General features: G+C 35.5%; 1 long non-coding RNA gene across 1 annotated transcript; it reads right to left on the bottom strand.

Moving 5' to 3' along the window:
- Nucleotides 1-1389: 1389 nt before the first annotated feature.
- Nucleotides 1390-2956, bottom strand: LOC148689531 (uncharacterized). Its single transcript, XR_015958804.1, has 3 exons — nucleotides 2457-2956; nucleotides 1906-2368; nucleotides 1390-1813 (listed from the first exon to the last, which is right to left on the bottom strand). It is a non-coding gene; the product is annotated as an uncharacterized LOC148689531 (long non-coding RNA).
- Nucleotides 2957-13904: the final 10948 nt, after the last annotated feature.

The raw sequence follows: 13904 nt of genomic DNA, 5'->3' as shown, positions 1-13904 counted from the left end.
AAAATACTGCTAGAAATTTTTCGGAGGAACCCTCGTACTTGAACACGAGGTCTGTACTGCAGGCTCCAGCTTGAAGGTTGTAGCTTGCAACGAAGACGAAGACAGCGGGGCCGCGGGGGAGAAGAAAGAAAACAAACAGGCCTTTTAAAAAATTGGTCCAAAACGCAGTGTTTTGGCCAATTTGTTTAATTTGTTTATTTTTTATATTTTATAATTTTTTAAGTATGAGATAAACGGTGCCGTTTGTCTATGATTCCATACTCTCTTTTTTAAGGCCTAGCCCCACACGGGCTATCTTTCCCAAGAGTCCTTTCCCTATTCCTCTGTTTTGCCCCCCTAATCCCCCCATCTTTCTTATATTCACCCAATTCCAAAACCTTAAATTTCTAATCTCACCCAATCCCATATTATAATTACATTACTCTAATATCATACTTCCACTTGTTTCAATTCTCCAAGCCACCACCATTTGGTTCAAAATTGAAGTAAACTTTTTGGTATTCTAATCTAATCTCAATTAAATTATATTAGATATTGGTGGAGATTTTTAGTCTATTATTGATATGATTGTTGATATGTTTTATGTTTGTATACTCATTTTATCATTGAAATTTAGATGGAATTTTTGTTTATTGGTTGATTGGTATATGTTTTGTGTTTTTGGTTAAATGTGTAGTTTAGAAATAAGAAATATGGAAAGATTTTTCAAGCCAAAGCCAATAGCACCATCTACTTGTTCGGATAGTTCAAGCTCAAGACAAAATGAGTGTGACATTGATTTTAATAATCTTGAGAGAGACCCGTGAAAAAGAATTCAAATGAAAGACTATCCTTCTAATATTCAAGATGAGGTCCTAAGAGCATATTTGCAAATGGGACCTTGTAGGCCTACAAAGTATGAGTTCCCATTTTGTGCGTTTTGATAATGATTTTTCTCAATTGGGGGGGATTAATGAGCTTGCTAAGAAAATGGTGGAGAAAGGGTTGCATCAAACATATGCATATGTATATTTGGTTGTTCAGTTGACTTTGGTTTTACCAGTTGCAACTGCTTCAGTGGATATGACATTTTCCGTTATGAATATCATTAAGAGTCCACTTCGCAACAAAATAGGAGATCAATGGTTGAATGACAGCTTAGTTGTTTACATTGAGAAAGATGTTTTTTCATGTATTGGTAATGAAGCTATCATGGAACATTTTCAAACTATGAAACCTCGTCGTGGACGCTTTAATTAGGATTTTATAGCTTGTAATGTTGTTTTGCACATGCTTTTTGAATGAAATGTATTATATTTAACTTTTCGACGTTATTTTTGTCTATAAATTTTTTGACATTTATTATTGGGACCCTCCGAGTTTAAAATTCTAGATCCGTCACTAGCTAGAGGCCTCCGGAATGCGAATCCCAAAAGCTGACATTCCTTGGGCTACTTGAGCAACGCATTATCGAATACGTTCGTCACGTTTATTGGCGCACAGCTTCACGCTCGCAAGCAACTTCTTCTCTTTGGTGTGCCGTTTCTTCTCTTTGAGCTCGACTTCTTTTCGTTGCCTTGCTAGGTCCATCTGCAATTGCAGTTTGGAAGACATCTCCGTTGGAGGATGAAAGCTAGAAGAAGAAGAAGACCCCCAAGATCTTGAATGCGACCCGCTCATTGGCCATGAAGCTCTTTGCCATTTCGTCGACCAACCCCGTCTATTAGCAATTATAAAGGCACTTCTAGATCAGGTGTTATCTCCTCCATTGACTTGTCCGGTTGTTATTGTGAGAGGTTGATGAGGTACTCATCCTTCTTCTGTGACATAGAAGCTTACAGGGAAAAAAACCCAATTAAGATTATCGAATTTAAACATTTTTAGTGTAATGAAATTTGAATTTAAAACGTAAAAGGAAATACTTACATATTGTCGTCAGTGATGGGGTTGCCATAATTGGCATGCGTATCCCCTCAAGCCTTCACTTCTGAGAAATGTTATCCCTTCGCTTGCCGTTTCTCGACCTGGTAAGATAGGGTTTGAGAACATGAATGATGAAGTACGGCTTCGTTTCCTAGTTACCTTTATTTGCAGTTGATTTACGTTGTAAATTCAAAAAGATCAATTAAAATTAAAAAACTTAGATTTAAAAAAAAAAATTGAACTATAATTAAAATATAAATAAAACTTATCAAAAATGTCGGGCTCTAAAATTGAGTGCATAGCCCTCCCATTCGTCAAGCCTATCTTGAAACTCCTTGTGTGGATCAATAGGAGTTGCATCAGGAGACTGACAAGTCTTGTAGTAGAAGGGAGCTTGTATTTTCACTCCTTGTACCAGTCCAAACCTGGTGTATGTACTTAGCGGTCCCCAAATCCTCATGTTAATCTCGAAGTTAGCCAGAAATAGAAAAAAAAAATTCAAATATATTAGTTAAAAATAAATAAATAAATAATTAAGAAAGTTCTACGCTTACCAAAATCTATCTTATCATCTTGGCATGGATCATGCAAGTGTGCTTTCTCCACAAATCGATGCCCATGGGGCACTAAGTGAAAATGATGGCACTCATGTCGTGAGTTAACAAGTTATTGACTTTCAGGCTTGTTTGCCGTTGACTCGGGTTGTAATGAATCCAGATCTGAGCCTACAATATATAGGTGATCTGGTTGCTTGCCAACCCTTTACATATCCCTGGCACTTTGGTCTTCGGCCCGGTGGGGTGTTATCTATCTTCCACCTGCTGCGCGGTTGCTAAATTGGCCTCTGCGGCATTAATAGGGTAGGTTGGGATAGCCACATGCTTATGTCGACTGTTGCTGTGAGGTCGCCTAGGAAACCAGACCACTCGCCCTGATGAAGCAAAAGTACTGGAGCTGGTTGCCGACTCAGTAATGGTTGATGGGCCGCTGGAGGCTGAATGGTCACTTTGACCAGAAGACCAAGTTGAGGTAGAGCAGTGCCCTCTAGTGACCAAGAGCGATGACATATGTGAAAAAGTTTCACAATTTCACATATTTTTTACAATTTCACATAGTTCTACAATTTTATCAAATTTTTGTTTTTTCCTACAATATTCAATATTTTCATAATAATCACAATATTCATAATACTCACAAATCACAATACTTATAATATTCCTAATAATTTACAAAAATCATATATTCCTAATATTCACAAATCACAATATTCCTAATAGTCACGCTATTCTTAATCATTCACAAAAATCACATTATTCCTAAAATATTCACAAATCCTCCAAATATTCACAAAATTCACTATATTCACTATCTCCACAAACCACCTAAACCCACCACCCCTGTCCCCCAAGACCATTTAAACCCACCCTCGTAAACACTCACCCTGTCCCTCGTCCACCACCCTACCTCACTAGTCCTCAAACCTTCTCCAAACCCCCACCATTGTATCCCCTACCCCACCATCATACACTTAACCCACCCCATCCCCTTCCCCCAATCACAACCAATTTCGTCAGGCAACCTTTAATTCTGGTGGAAATTTTTTTTTTTTGTAGCAAAAATTTGGGTGAAAATATTTAGGTTTGCCAACGAATTTACAAGTGTTGTCCGATACATTTATCAATGTTTGCCCGACGACTTGCACCTATTTCATCGGTCGATTTAGTGTGTTTGTTTTTTACTGTCAATTATTGTCCTTAAAAAAATGATCAAAATCAAAGGTCATATAACTATTAATTCGTGATTTTTCGTTTGTAACCGTCGAAGGATTTAGTCACGTTGGCTAATCTCCAAACATTCGTTTTTGGTGATTTCTGGCATGTGAGATCTTGAAGTATAGAGAAACAAGTTTAAAGGTTAGATTGTGGAAACTAGTTTTGTAGAATGCATATCCCATCAAAACAATATATTCAAAAAACACTTTAGATTTATTCTATACTTCCATTAAATAAAACATAAGCTTTTCTAGTGTCCACTAGTGTAAATACTTCAAATTGTTGATCAGTTTCGTTCATAGTAATCTTCTAGGGTCGAGGAGTGTAATTATAAAAAGTCATAAAAGTGGGAGCTAAAATGACAGTTAAATTGTGATTTTTCATTTCTAACTGTTGAAGGATTTCGTCCCGGTACCTAATCTCCGAATGTTTGTTTTTGGTGATTTTGGCATATGAGATCTTGGAGTATATACAACCAAATTTGACGGTTGGATCGTGAAAACTAGTTTCAAAGATTGTGTATCCCATCGAAACAATAGATTCAACAAGCATTTAGAGTTTATTTTATACTTCCATTAAATAAAACGTAAGCTTTTGTGGTATCCACTATTGGAGTTATGCTCTAAAAGCTAATTTATGTAATAACTCCATAATATTAGTTAATAAAAGGGCAAGTTTTATTCATTCATGAGTTTGCCTTTATATATAGTAATAATATATTATGAAACATAGGACTTAAGGTATGGAAGCAATAATGTCTCTCAAAGAAAAAAGAGAAAAACCTTAAGCCAAAACACCTTATGTGCCGCCCATTCTATATTGAACTAAGTGAGAGATATTGCTAGCACATCAAATAAATCACTTTATCATTTGTTGCTAGTTTTATCATTGTGGACACTCTTAGAGGCTTAACACTTAGGGAGCTTTGCATGATTATTCATGAAGGGGAAGATTGCAAACAAATGGATGATCCAATCAAGCAACATGCATGTGATGTGGTAGAAACTAACACACATATTAAACCCTATAAATTATGCAATTGTAGTATGAGTAAGTAGAGATCGTTCTTGGCCGGGGATTAGAAGGGATGCTAATCAACACAAGTTAAACTTAAAAACTGAAAACTAAGCTAGACTAACACAAAATAAGAACTGAGGAGGATTTTTGGATGAATTTTAACAAAAATAAAGTAAATTGCAGCAAACGAATTAAGTCTTTTAAGAGCTATAAGTGAGAGGCTAGCTAGAAGATTCTTCTCCACACATGAAACATATGTATACAAATCGATTTTCAGTTATTATTCCTATAAACGATGAATGACAATGCCCCAAATTAATCGTGAACAACGATAATTAACTCTCAGATTTTCCTAATTTCAGTGAATTGGACTCAACGACGCAATCAAATTATTCTTATCAAGTTCCCTATATAAACAGCATGATAGAGATACATATCAAAGATCATTAAGTTCTATAAAAATCATAAGCATTGACAAGGCATTCGTAACTATCAACAGCAGGATACTCCTGCCAGGAATTTACTTAACACAATCATAACTAGTGACTTTTACTACTTGCAAATATAAGTTCATAGCGATTAGGTGAAATTCCCTTATATTCTAGCATCAAATCCTTGCATGCAAACTAAGTATGCACCCTTAATAAACATACAAGAATAAGTTCTCTATAAAACAGATAAGAAAAATTGCATTCAGGTCTTATGAAACAATAACTGGATGTAATCAATTTATATAAAACATATGATCATGGCTTCGAATTCACCTCTAGCTAAAAAGAAATTTAGTTACACATGTTCGTCATAGTTGAAAAGCAATCTAAAATAAACATCAAAACTAAAACTAAGGATAGAAAGAACCCAAAAAAGCTCCAGCAATGGCAGATTCGGCACCCCCTATCCTAGATGGCAGATTTGGCTCCTCCTCTCCTCCCAAGGCTGTGGCACACCTTTATTTCTCTCTATTTTTTTCTGTCTTCTTTTTTATTTTTATTTTTGAAAGCTATGGCAATAACTTGTATTTATAAGGCTAGGGCACGGCCTACTTTGTGGTGGAAAAGGATTGAGTTGTTTGCAGTGTTTTAGGACTTCTTAAATCAGATTAGAAGTGGTTGAATGTGATAAGGAATCCCCCTTGCAGCTGGAGATAAGGTAAGATAGAATGAGGATAGGATAGGATTAGATAAGGTTTGTTAATGATAAGGTTGAATAAGGTTTCCCTTTAATTTCTGATTCCTTGTCTCCCAAGCCTCACTCTTAATTCCTCCAGATTGTAGCACATTTCTAGCATTATTTGAACACCAAAAACATCCATCCAAAGTGCTCCCCACGCATGCTATCCAATCCAAGTCCAAAACTACTCCAAATTGCTCCATTTAGCCATTTATTGTCATATTTGCCAATTGGACCTACAAACACACGAAAATAGCTTAAATCACTATAATAAATAGAAACTAACTCACTAAATGCAAAGAAACAAGCTAACAAAGTTGCATAAATATGCTCCTATCAAATTCCCCCACACTTAGCTTTTGCTAGTCCCTGAGCAAAACAAAGAAACAAAACAAAACCTAAACCTTCCAACAATTGCCTTAGGGATTTCCAATGGAACATGACATGTTAAAAATTACTACTTACATAGATTTTAGCCATCCTTTCTTTTGAGCATATACTTAACCACAGTAACCACTCACTAGCTCGTATTTAACCAATTAAAACAACATTTTGAATGTAGTAACATGCCTTAGAGAATTCACTCAATTCCTCACCAGTATACTCTCTAATTTCACACAAATTTTCTGACTACACTCCCTATACTAAGTATATGTGAGAAGATTGATTTAGACATGTAGACTAGCACTCACATATGTTATATCAAAGAAGGCACTTTCTGGAATTATTAAAACAAACATGTATATGATCTTATGAACGCCTGATGATTCATCTAGTGCATGCCTGAAGCTTGGTAGACCCCCAGGTTCAAAAGATTCAACCCTTCGAAAGAGAAAGATGAGGGCACAATTGAACCCAAATGAAATCATTCAGGAAAAGAAAATGAATGATAAATTCACAATTCATAATTCTGTACTTCCAGAAAAAGAATATGTCCTTGATAAGACATTTGTCCCTGAAGAGATAGAAGTATATGAAAGAAAAGAAATATCCATAAATTATGCATGCACTAATGAATTGTGGGATCGAAATGAAATAATCATCGATGACATGTTTGCATTTGCAATAGCCACTGAAATTATATTAAGCGATGACATTGAGCCCCGATCTGTTGAAGAATGCAAACAGAGACAAGATTGGCCTAAGTGGAAAGATGCAATCCAGACAGAATTAAATTCCTTGGAAAGGCGAAGTGTTTTTGGACCAGTAGTCCAAACCCTGCTTGGTGTAAACCCCGTGGGTTACAAATGGGTATTCACAAGGAAACGCAACGAGAAAAATGAGATTGCAAGATACAAAGCAAGACTCGTTGCACAAGGTTTTTCACAAAGACCTGGAATTGATTATGAAGATACATACTCTCCTGTAATAGACGCAATTACATTCTATTACTTAATAAGTTTGGTGGTTTTAGAAAAACTTGACATGCTACTTATGGATGTCATCATCGCATATCTATATGGAGAATTAGATACTGACATATATATATATATATATATATATATATATATATATATTTATGAAAGTCCCAGAAGGACTTAAGTTGCCGAAAGCAACTAACAAACCACGAGGTATGTTCTCAATTAAATTAAGGCGATCATTATATGGGCTGAAACAATCTGGACGAATGTGGTACAATCGTCTGAGTGAGTATTTGATTAAAGAAGGATATGCCAACAATGTCATCTACCCTTGTGTATTCATTAAGAATCAAATACTGGATTTGCTATAGTGGCAGTATATGTCAATGATATGAACCTAGTTGGAACCCCTGAAGAGCTCAATAAAACTGCTAAATATCTAAAAAGCGAATTTGAAATGAAAGACCTTGGGAAAACAAAATATTATCTCGGCTTGCAGATCGAGCATTGTGTTAATGGAATTTTGGTCCATTAATCAGCTTACATTGAAAAAATACTGAAGTGATTTGGCATAGACAAGGCTTATCCACTTAGCACCCCAATGGTCGTTCGTTCTTTAGACATTAAGAAAGATCCATTCCGTCCAAAAGAAGATGATGAACTGGTCCTTGGTCCAGAAGTACCATATTTGAGTGCAATAGGTGCTTTATTGTATTTAGCACAATGTACTAGACCAGATATAGCTTTTCAGTCAACTTGTTAGCAAGATATAGCTCTGCTCCAATAATTCATCATTGGAAGGGAGTCAAAGATGTTCTACGATACCTTTATGGGACAACAAACATGGGTTTCTTCTACTCAGACAAGTCCACAAATGACCAGATCCTTGTTGGATATGCATATAATGGTTTCCTCTCTGATCCACACAAAGCCCACTCACAAACTGGATATGTGTTCAATAATGGAGAGACTGCAATTTCATGGCGCTTAACAAAGCAAACATTAGTTGCTACATCTTCCAATCACTCGGAAATAATTGCTTTGCATGAAGCAAGTCATGAATGTTCTTGGTTAAGATCAATGATCCATCACATCCGGAATTCATGTGGTCTACCTTCAAAGACAGACACTCCAACTATCATCCATGAAGATAATGCAGCATGTGTTGCCCAAATGAAATAATGATTCATCAAGGGCGATAAGACTAAACACATATCTCCAAGATTTTTCAGTACACATGAGCTTCAGAAGGCTAAAGTTATTGAAGTCAGACAAATTCGTTCTAATGAAAATTTGGCAGACTTATTCACCCAAGTCTCTACCAAAGTGCACATTTCAGAAGTTAGTGCAGGGAATCAGATTACGTTGGCTTACCAATTTGAAGAATGCGGAATCAGGGGGAGATACAATTCAGGGGGAGCATCCATGACACTTGCATATTGTACTCTTTTTCCTTCGATTAGGATTTTTTCCCACTGGGTTTTTTCCTATCAAGGTTTTAACGAGGCAATGTAAGCATGCTTAACACCATATCAACAATCTGACTAAAGTTGTACTCTTTTTCCTTCGCTGTGGTTTTTTCCCACTGGGTTTTTCCAAGCAAGGTTTTAACGAGGCAACTGATGTTGATATGTGGGCATCCAAGGGGGAGTGTTGTAAATAATGGGTATGTTTGCCACATGTGTATAGTAAAGACTCATATGCTAAATAGTAACCCATTTGTAAGTTTCCTTTGAAGTGGCTCTATAAATAAAGCACTTCGATTGTTCAAAGTGGACGAACACCGACAAAGAGAAAGGAAAGAAATATACTACTTTCAGTATCTTTTATTTTCACACTTGCAATAATTTTCTGGTTGTATTAAAAAACTAAACAGTGTAATATTTGCACCCGCTTCGTCTTCGCTCTTAGAAAAGGTTATTTCTCTAACTTTTGCCTATTTATAACAAAACTAACTCACTAAATACAAAGAAACAAGCTAACAAAGTCCCATAAATATGCTCCTATTAGCACATGGCTAATTAAAGATTCAAGTAATTTAATCTCTACAACTTCTTAATTTGTTGCTATATAAATTACAGCCAACCAAATATATAATTGGGATAACATATCGTATGTTATTTATTATTTTTCGCTATGTATTTAATTATTCGAATTAAATTTATCCTAATAATATGCCTAGAAATCCAACATCCACTAGTCTAAATATTTTATATTAATAATCGTGTTCATTCATTTTATTTTTATAGGGTCAAGGAGTGTAGCTATAAAAAATCATCAAAATCGAAGGTAAAGTGGCCGTTAAATCGTGATTTCTTGTTAGTAACCATCAAAGGATTTCGTCTCGTTAGTTGGTCTCTGAACATTTGTTTTTGGTGATTTTTGGCATATGAGATCTTGGAGTATATACGTACAAACAAGTTTGACGGTTGAATTGTGGAAACTAGTTTCGCAGATTGCAAAAATCAATGAAAGAATTATATATGCTAACCATGTCTCTGACTTTGCCTGACGAATATATCCATTTGGCCCAATGAAATAAAACACTAAATCCTAAACTCTAAAGCCTAAAACTTGAAACTTAATTTAGCCTTTGCGCGACGAAACGTTTGTGGTTCGTCAAGCAAGATTTGACGTAATGCACCTCATTTTTCCCTTGGCGCCAAATGTTTGCCCAACGAATATACTCTTGCCCTCCAAAATTATTTCATCATGCAAGCAAAACCATAAGCGTTGACCAGTTTTGCCTGACAAATTGGAAATTTTGTCGAGTAAAATAACTTCACCCAACGAATATATGGTTTGTCGGGCCAAATTTCTGTTGGAACTTGTGTTATGTGGGACTGCCAGTCCCACATCACCCAAACAACTTTAACACTACATCTTTATAAGTGAGTTCACTCACTTATAGTTTGAAATGAATTGGGCCAAAGCAATGGACCTTGGGCCTTAGACTTGGAGGGTTTCGGTGTATATATTAAATGTCAAAGATGGGCCTTGGGCTGATAGGAGCATATTTATGCGACTTAAATGGCTTGTTCTCGTACATTTACGTTATGTTTCTTTAGTTATTTTAGTACTTTAAGCTATTTTCGTGTGTTTGTAGGTCCAAAGGGCTAAAGGAGCAAAAAGATGCATTTTGGAGACTTTTGGAGCACTTTTGGGCTAAGGACGGATAGCTTATGCTTGAAGCCAAAGTGTTGGACGAAATTGAAGACCTAATTGGAGCCAAAGTGTTGGAACCTTGTTCTCTTTAGTTTTAGGACATTTAAACCTTTCCTAATCCCAATCATGCCATGCATAACACACATCCATTCTAACACATTGTCATTGCACATGCATTTCCTTCATTAGTTAACCCACATGCACTTATCACTTATCATCACCACATATCATATCACTTAATCACTTATCACTTATCATCACCACTTAACCACTTATCATATCATAACCACATATCATATCACTTATCACTTATCACTTAACATAACATCCACCTACTTCACCTACAACATCCACTTCACCTACAACATCCACCTACTTCACCTACAACATCCACCCACTTCACCTACAACATCCACCTACTTCACCTACAACATCCACCTACTTCACCTACAACATCCACTTCACCTACAACATCCACCTACTTCACCTACAACATCCACCTACTTCACCTACAAATGACATAGCCATATGTTCCCTCCACTACTCCTATAAATACCCTTGCATTCATTCATTCATGGACATCTCATTTTCATACACAACACACCACAAACACATCCCTTTCTCTCTTAGCCGTGAGCTTCCCATCTCTCCCCCTTATAATCCAAACACCATTTTTCCATTCCCCTTCCACTTCTACACCACTCCTCATCCATTTCCATAATCCCCCAAACCTCACCTTAGACCTTGTGCTACAACAACGAGGAAGATAAGAGGGCCTAAACGTTCATACAATTCAAGTTTGAGTTGTTGGAATGTTTAGGTGTTTCTTTGATTTCAAAGTTTAAATTTAATTCTCTTTGTTTTGTGCGTATGAGGAATGGAAGAGAAGAGTGCCTAAACGTTCATACAATTCAAGTTTGAGTTGTTGGAATGTTTAGGCGTTTCTTTGATTTCAAAGATATGAGGAAATAAAACCCCCTTTAGCTAGGGGGTGATTCGAAACTATGTTTATTACTTGCAATATGAATTGATTAACTTTCGTTGGAATTTCATAAGTTGTTGATTCAATTTGTTTAACCGTTTGATTGATAACTTATTTATGTATGTTTATTAAGAATGCGCGCTTAATTTTCATGCATGAATATGACGCTAGAATATAAGTGAGTTTCACCTAATCGTTATGAACTTATATTCACAAGTAGTGGAGGTTGCTTATAAACAATCGCGTTAAATGAATTCTTGGCACGAGTTTCATGCGTATTCCATAGTAACGAATGCCTTGTCAACACTTATAGTTTTCATGATGCTTAATGATCTTTGATTGTATCTTTATTGTGCTGTTCACGTAAAGGACTTTTGGAGAATGTTGTGAATTGCGTTGCGCTAACCCATCCAATTCATTAACTTAAGGAAAACTTGACGGTTAATTTAAGCGGACCTAATTAACCCGGAGTGTTGAGTTTCATAATTTATCAAAAGACCAACTGAGAATCAATCTTGTATGCAAGTGTAACATGTATGGAGATGAACCCCTTAGCTAGCATTCATCCATAAATTTCATATTTACATTCTGTCTAGTTTATTAACTTGTTTCGTTATTTCAATCTTCGTAAAAACCTCAATCCCTCTTTTGCTTTAATGTTCATTTTAGTTAGAATTCAATTTAGTTTGTGTTTTTAAAGCATTTTGCGTTTTTGGTTTGTCTTAGTGTTTTAAACTTTAATTTTGCATTCTTTGAGTCTAGTTTAGTGTTTTAAACTTTATTTTACATTTTTGAGTCAATTCCAAGTGATTAACAATCCCTCCTAATCCCCGGTCCAGAACGATCCCTACTTATACTTATACTACAATTGTCAAAAAGAGGGTTTAATTTGTGCGCGTATAAAACTCGCATCATGGGCCTTGGGGCTTTTGGGCTCGGATGGACGAAAAACACAAGTTACGTTTTTTATTTTTTGGATTCAATTTTTTCCGAAAGGATAAAACTGATTGAACAATTACGTTCAGTTTTTAAAAATTGATTGAACAGTTGCATTCGGTTTTTAAAAACTGATAAGCATGAACGGTTGTATTTGTTCAAATTATGCCATTATATATATGGCAATAAAATCAGAAACTCAATGATCAATTTCATTTTCCTTTCTCCATATTTCACAGAGAAACGCTCAATCAATTCGCCAAGAATCCAAGTTCGTGTGCAAGAACTTGGATTAGATAGTTGTATCCTGCAAGATAGACGTCCATTTGAACTACTGCACTGGTGTAGAGGCGTATTTCTGTCTTAGGAGATTGCTATTGCAAGCCTCTATCTTCCTAACCAAGTCAGTGTTTTGTGGTTTATTAATTTAGTTTTATTAATTGTATATATTGTGAGATATATATATATATATATATATATATATATATATATATTGTATCCTTGTGAAATTTCTATTCGAAATAAACTGTGCAATTGTTGTATAATATATACTTCACATTTGATTGGTTCTAACAATTTCGTAGGGCAAATAGTATTTCTGGTAGTGTCTCTTAACTCTTTTTTTGTTCAATTCTCTCTATCAACTTGGATACATAAAAACTCATAAAATAATTCATTTTGAAGTGCTGCATATTGCAATAGAAGTGCCAAAATGGAAAAGGGGAAGATTTAGCATAAATGGATCACAAACAAATCTTTGATAAGTTTTTGACATACTAGAAGTTTGACTAGGGGTGGTTCAGTATAGGATCCCAAGCCGAAAACTTTTGGGATGGGAATTTGAAGACTAATTCCGAACCGAAATTTCGGTATTCCTAATTTTCGAGATTCCCGAAATGTTTTTGGTATTTCGAGATGGATTGGGACTGGAATTTGAGTTTTGGGCTTTTGGGTTTTTGGGTTGAAATTTGAGATTTTTGGATTGTGGGCTAAAATTTAGGCTTTTGGCCTGAAATTTTGTTGCCAAATTTCATATCAATTGAAATTTAGGCTTTTTACCTCTTATAAATTTGAAATTTCATACCAATTGAAATACCATTTCATTCATACCAAGTCAAATTGACATTCCAAAGTTCCAAACTACTTAATTTTGTACTTCTATTTCTAATATAGTCTACCATCAAACTACTTGAACTCAACATTCAACATGCATTCAACTACAATGTAACATCCTGATAGGAGCATATTTATGAGCTAATTATTACTTATTATAGTGTTTTAAGCTATTTTCGTTTGTTTGTAGGTCCTAATGACAAAGTTGGCAAGAAAAGGCAATTTTGAGCCTTTTAGAGCAGTTTTGGGCTTATTATGGATAGCTTGTATATGGAGCAAGGTGGATGGACGAATTTGGAGTCAAAAGAGGTTAGAAACATGCTACAGATCAGAAAAGGAAAACTCAAGACAAAGTGGATAAGGAATTAGCTAAAAAGAGGAAACATTATCCAAAACCTTATGCAACATTATCCAAAACCTTATCTTATCTTATCCTATCCTAACCTAATCTTGTTCCACCTTAATCCTAGCTGCAAGTGGACCTAA

The sequence above is a fragment of the Pyrus communis genome, chromosome 17 (assembly GCF_041283825.1).
Source record: "Pyrus communis isolate YQ-2024b chromosome 17, ASM4128382v1, whole genome shotgun sequence".
Classification (NCBI taxonomy): Eukaryota; Viridiplantae; Streptophyta; class Magnoliopsida; order Rosales; family Rosaceae; genus Pyrus; species Pyrus communis.
The sequence above is the reverse complement of the archived record's forward strand: the minus strand, read 5'-3'. Positions and strand labels throughout refer to the sequence as shown.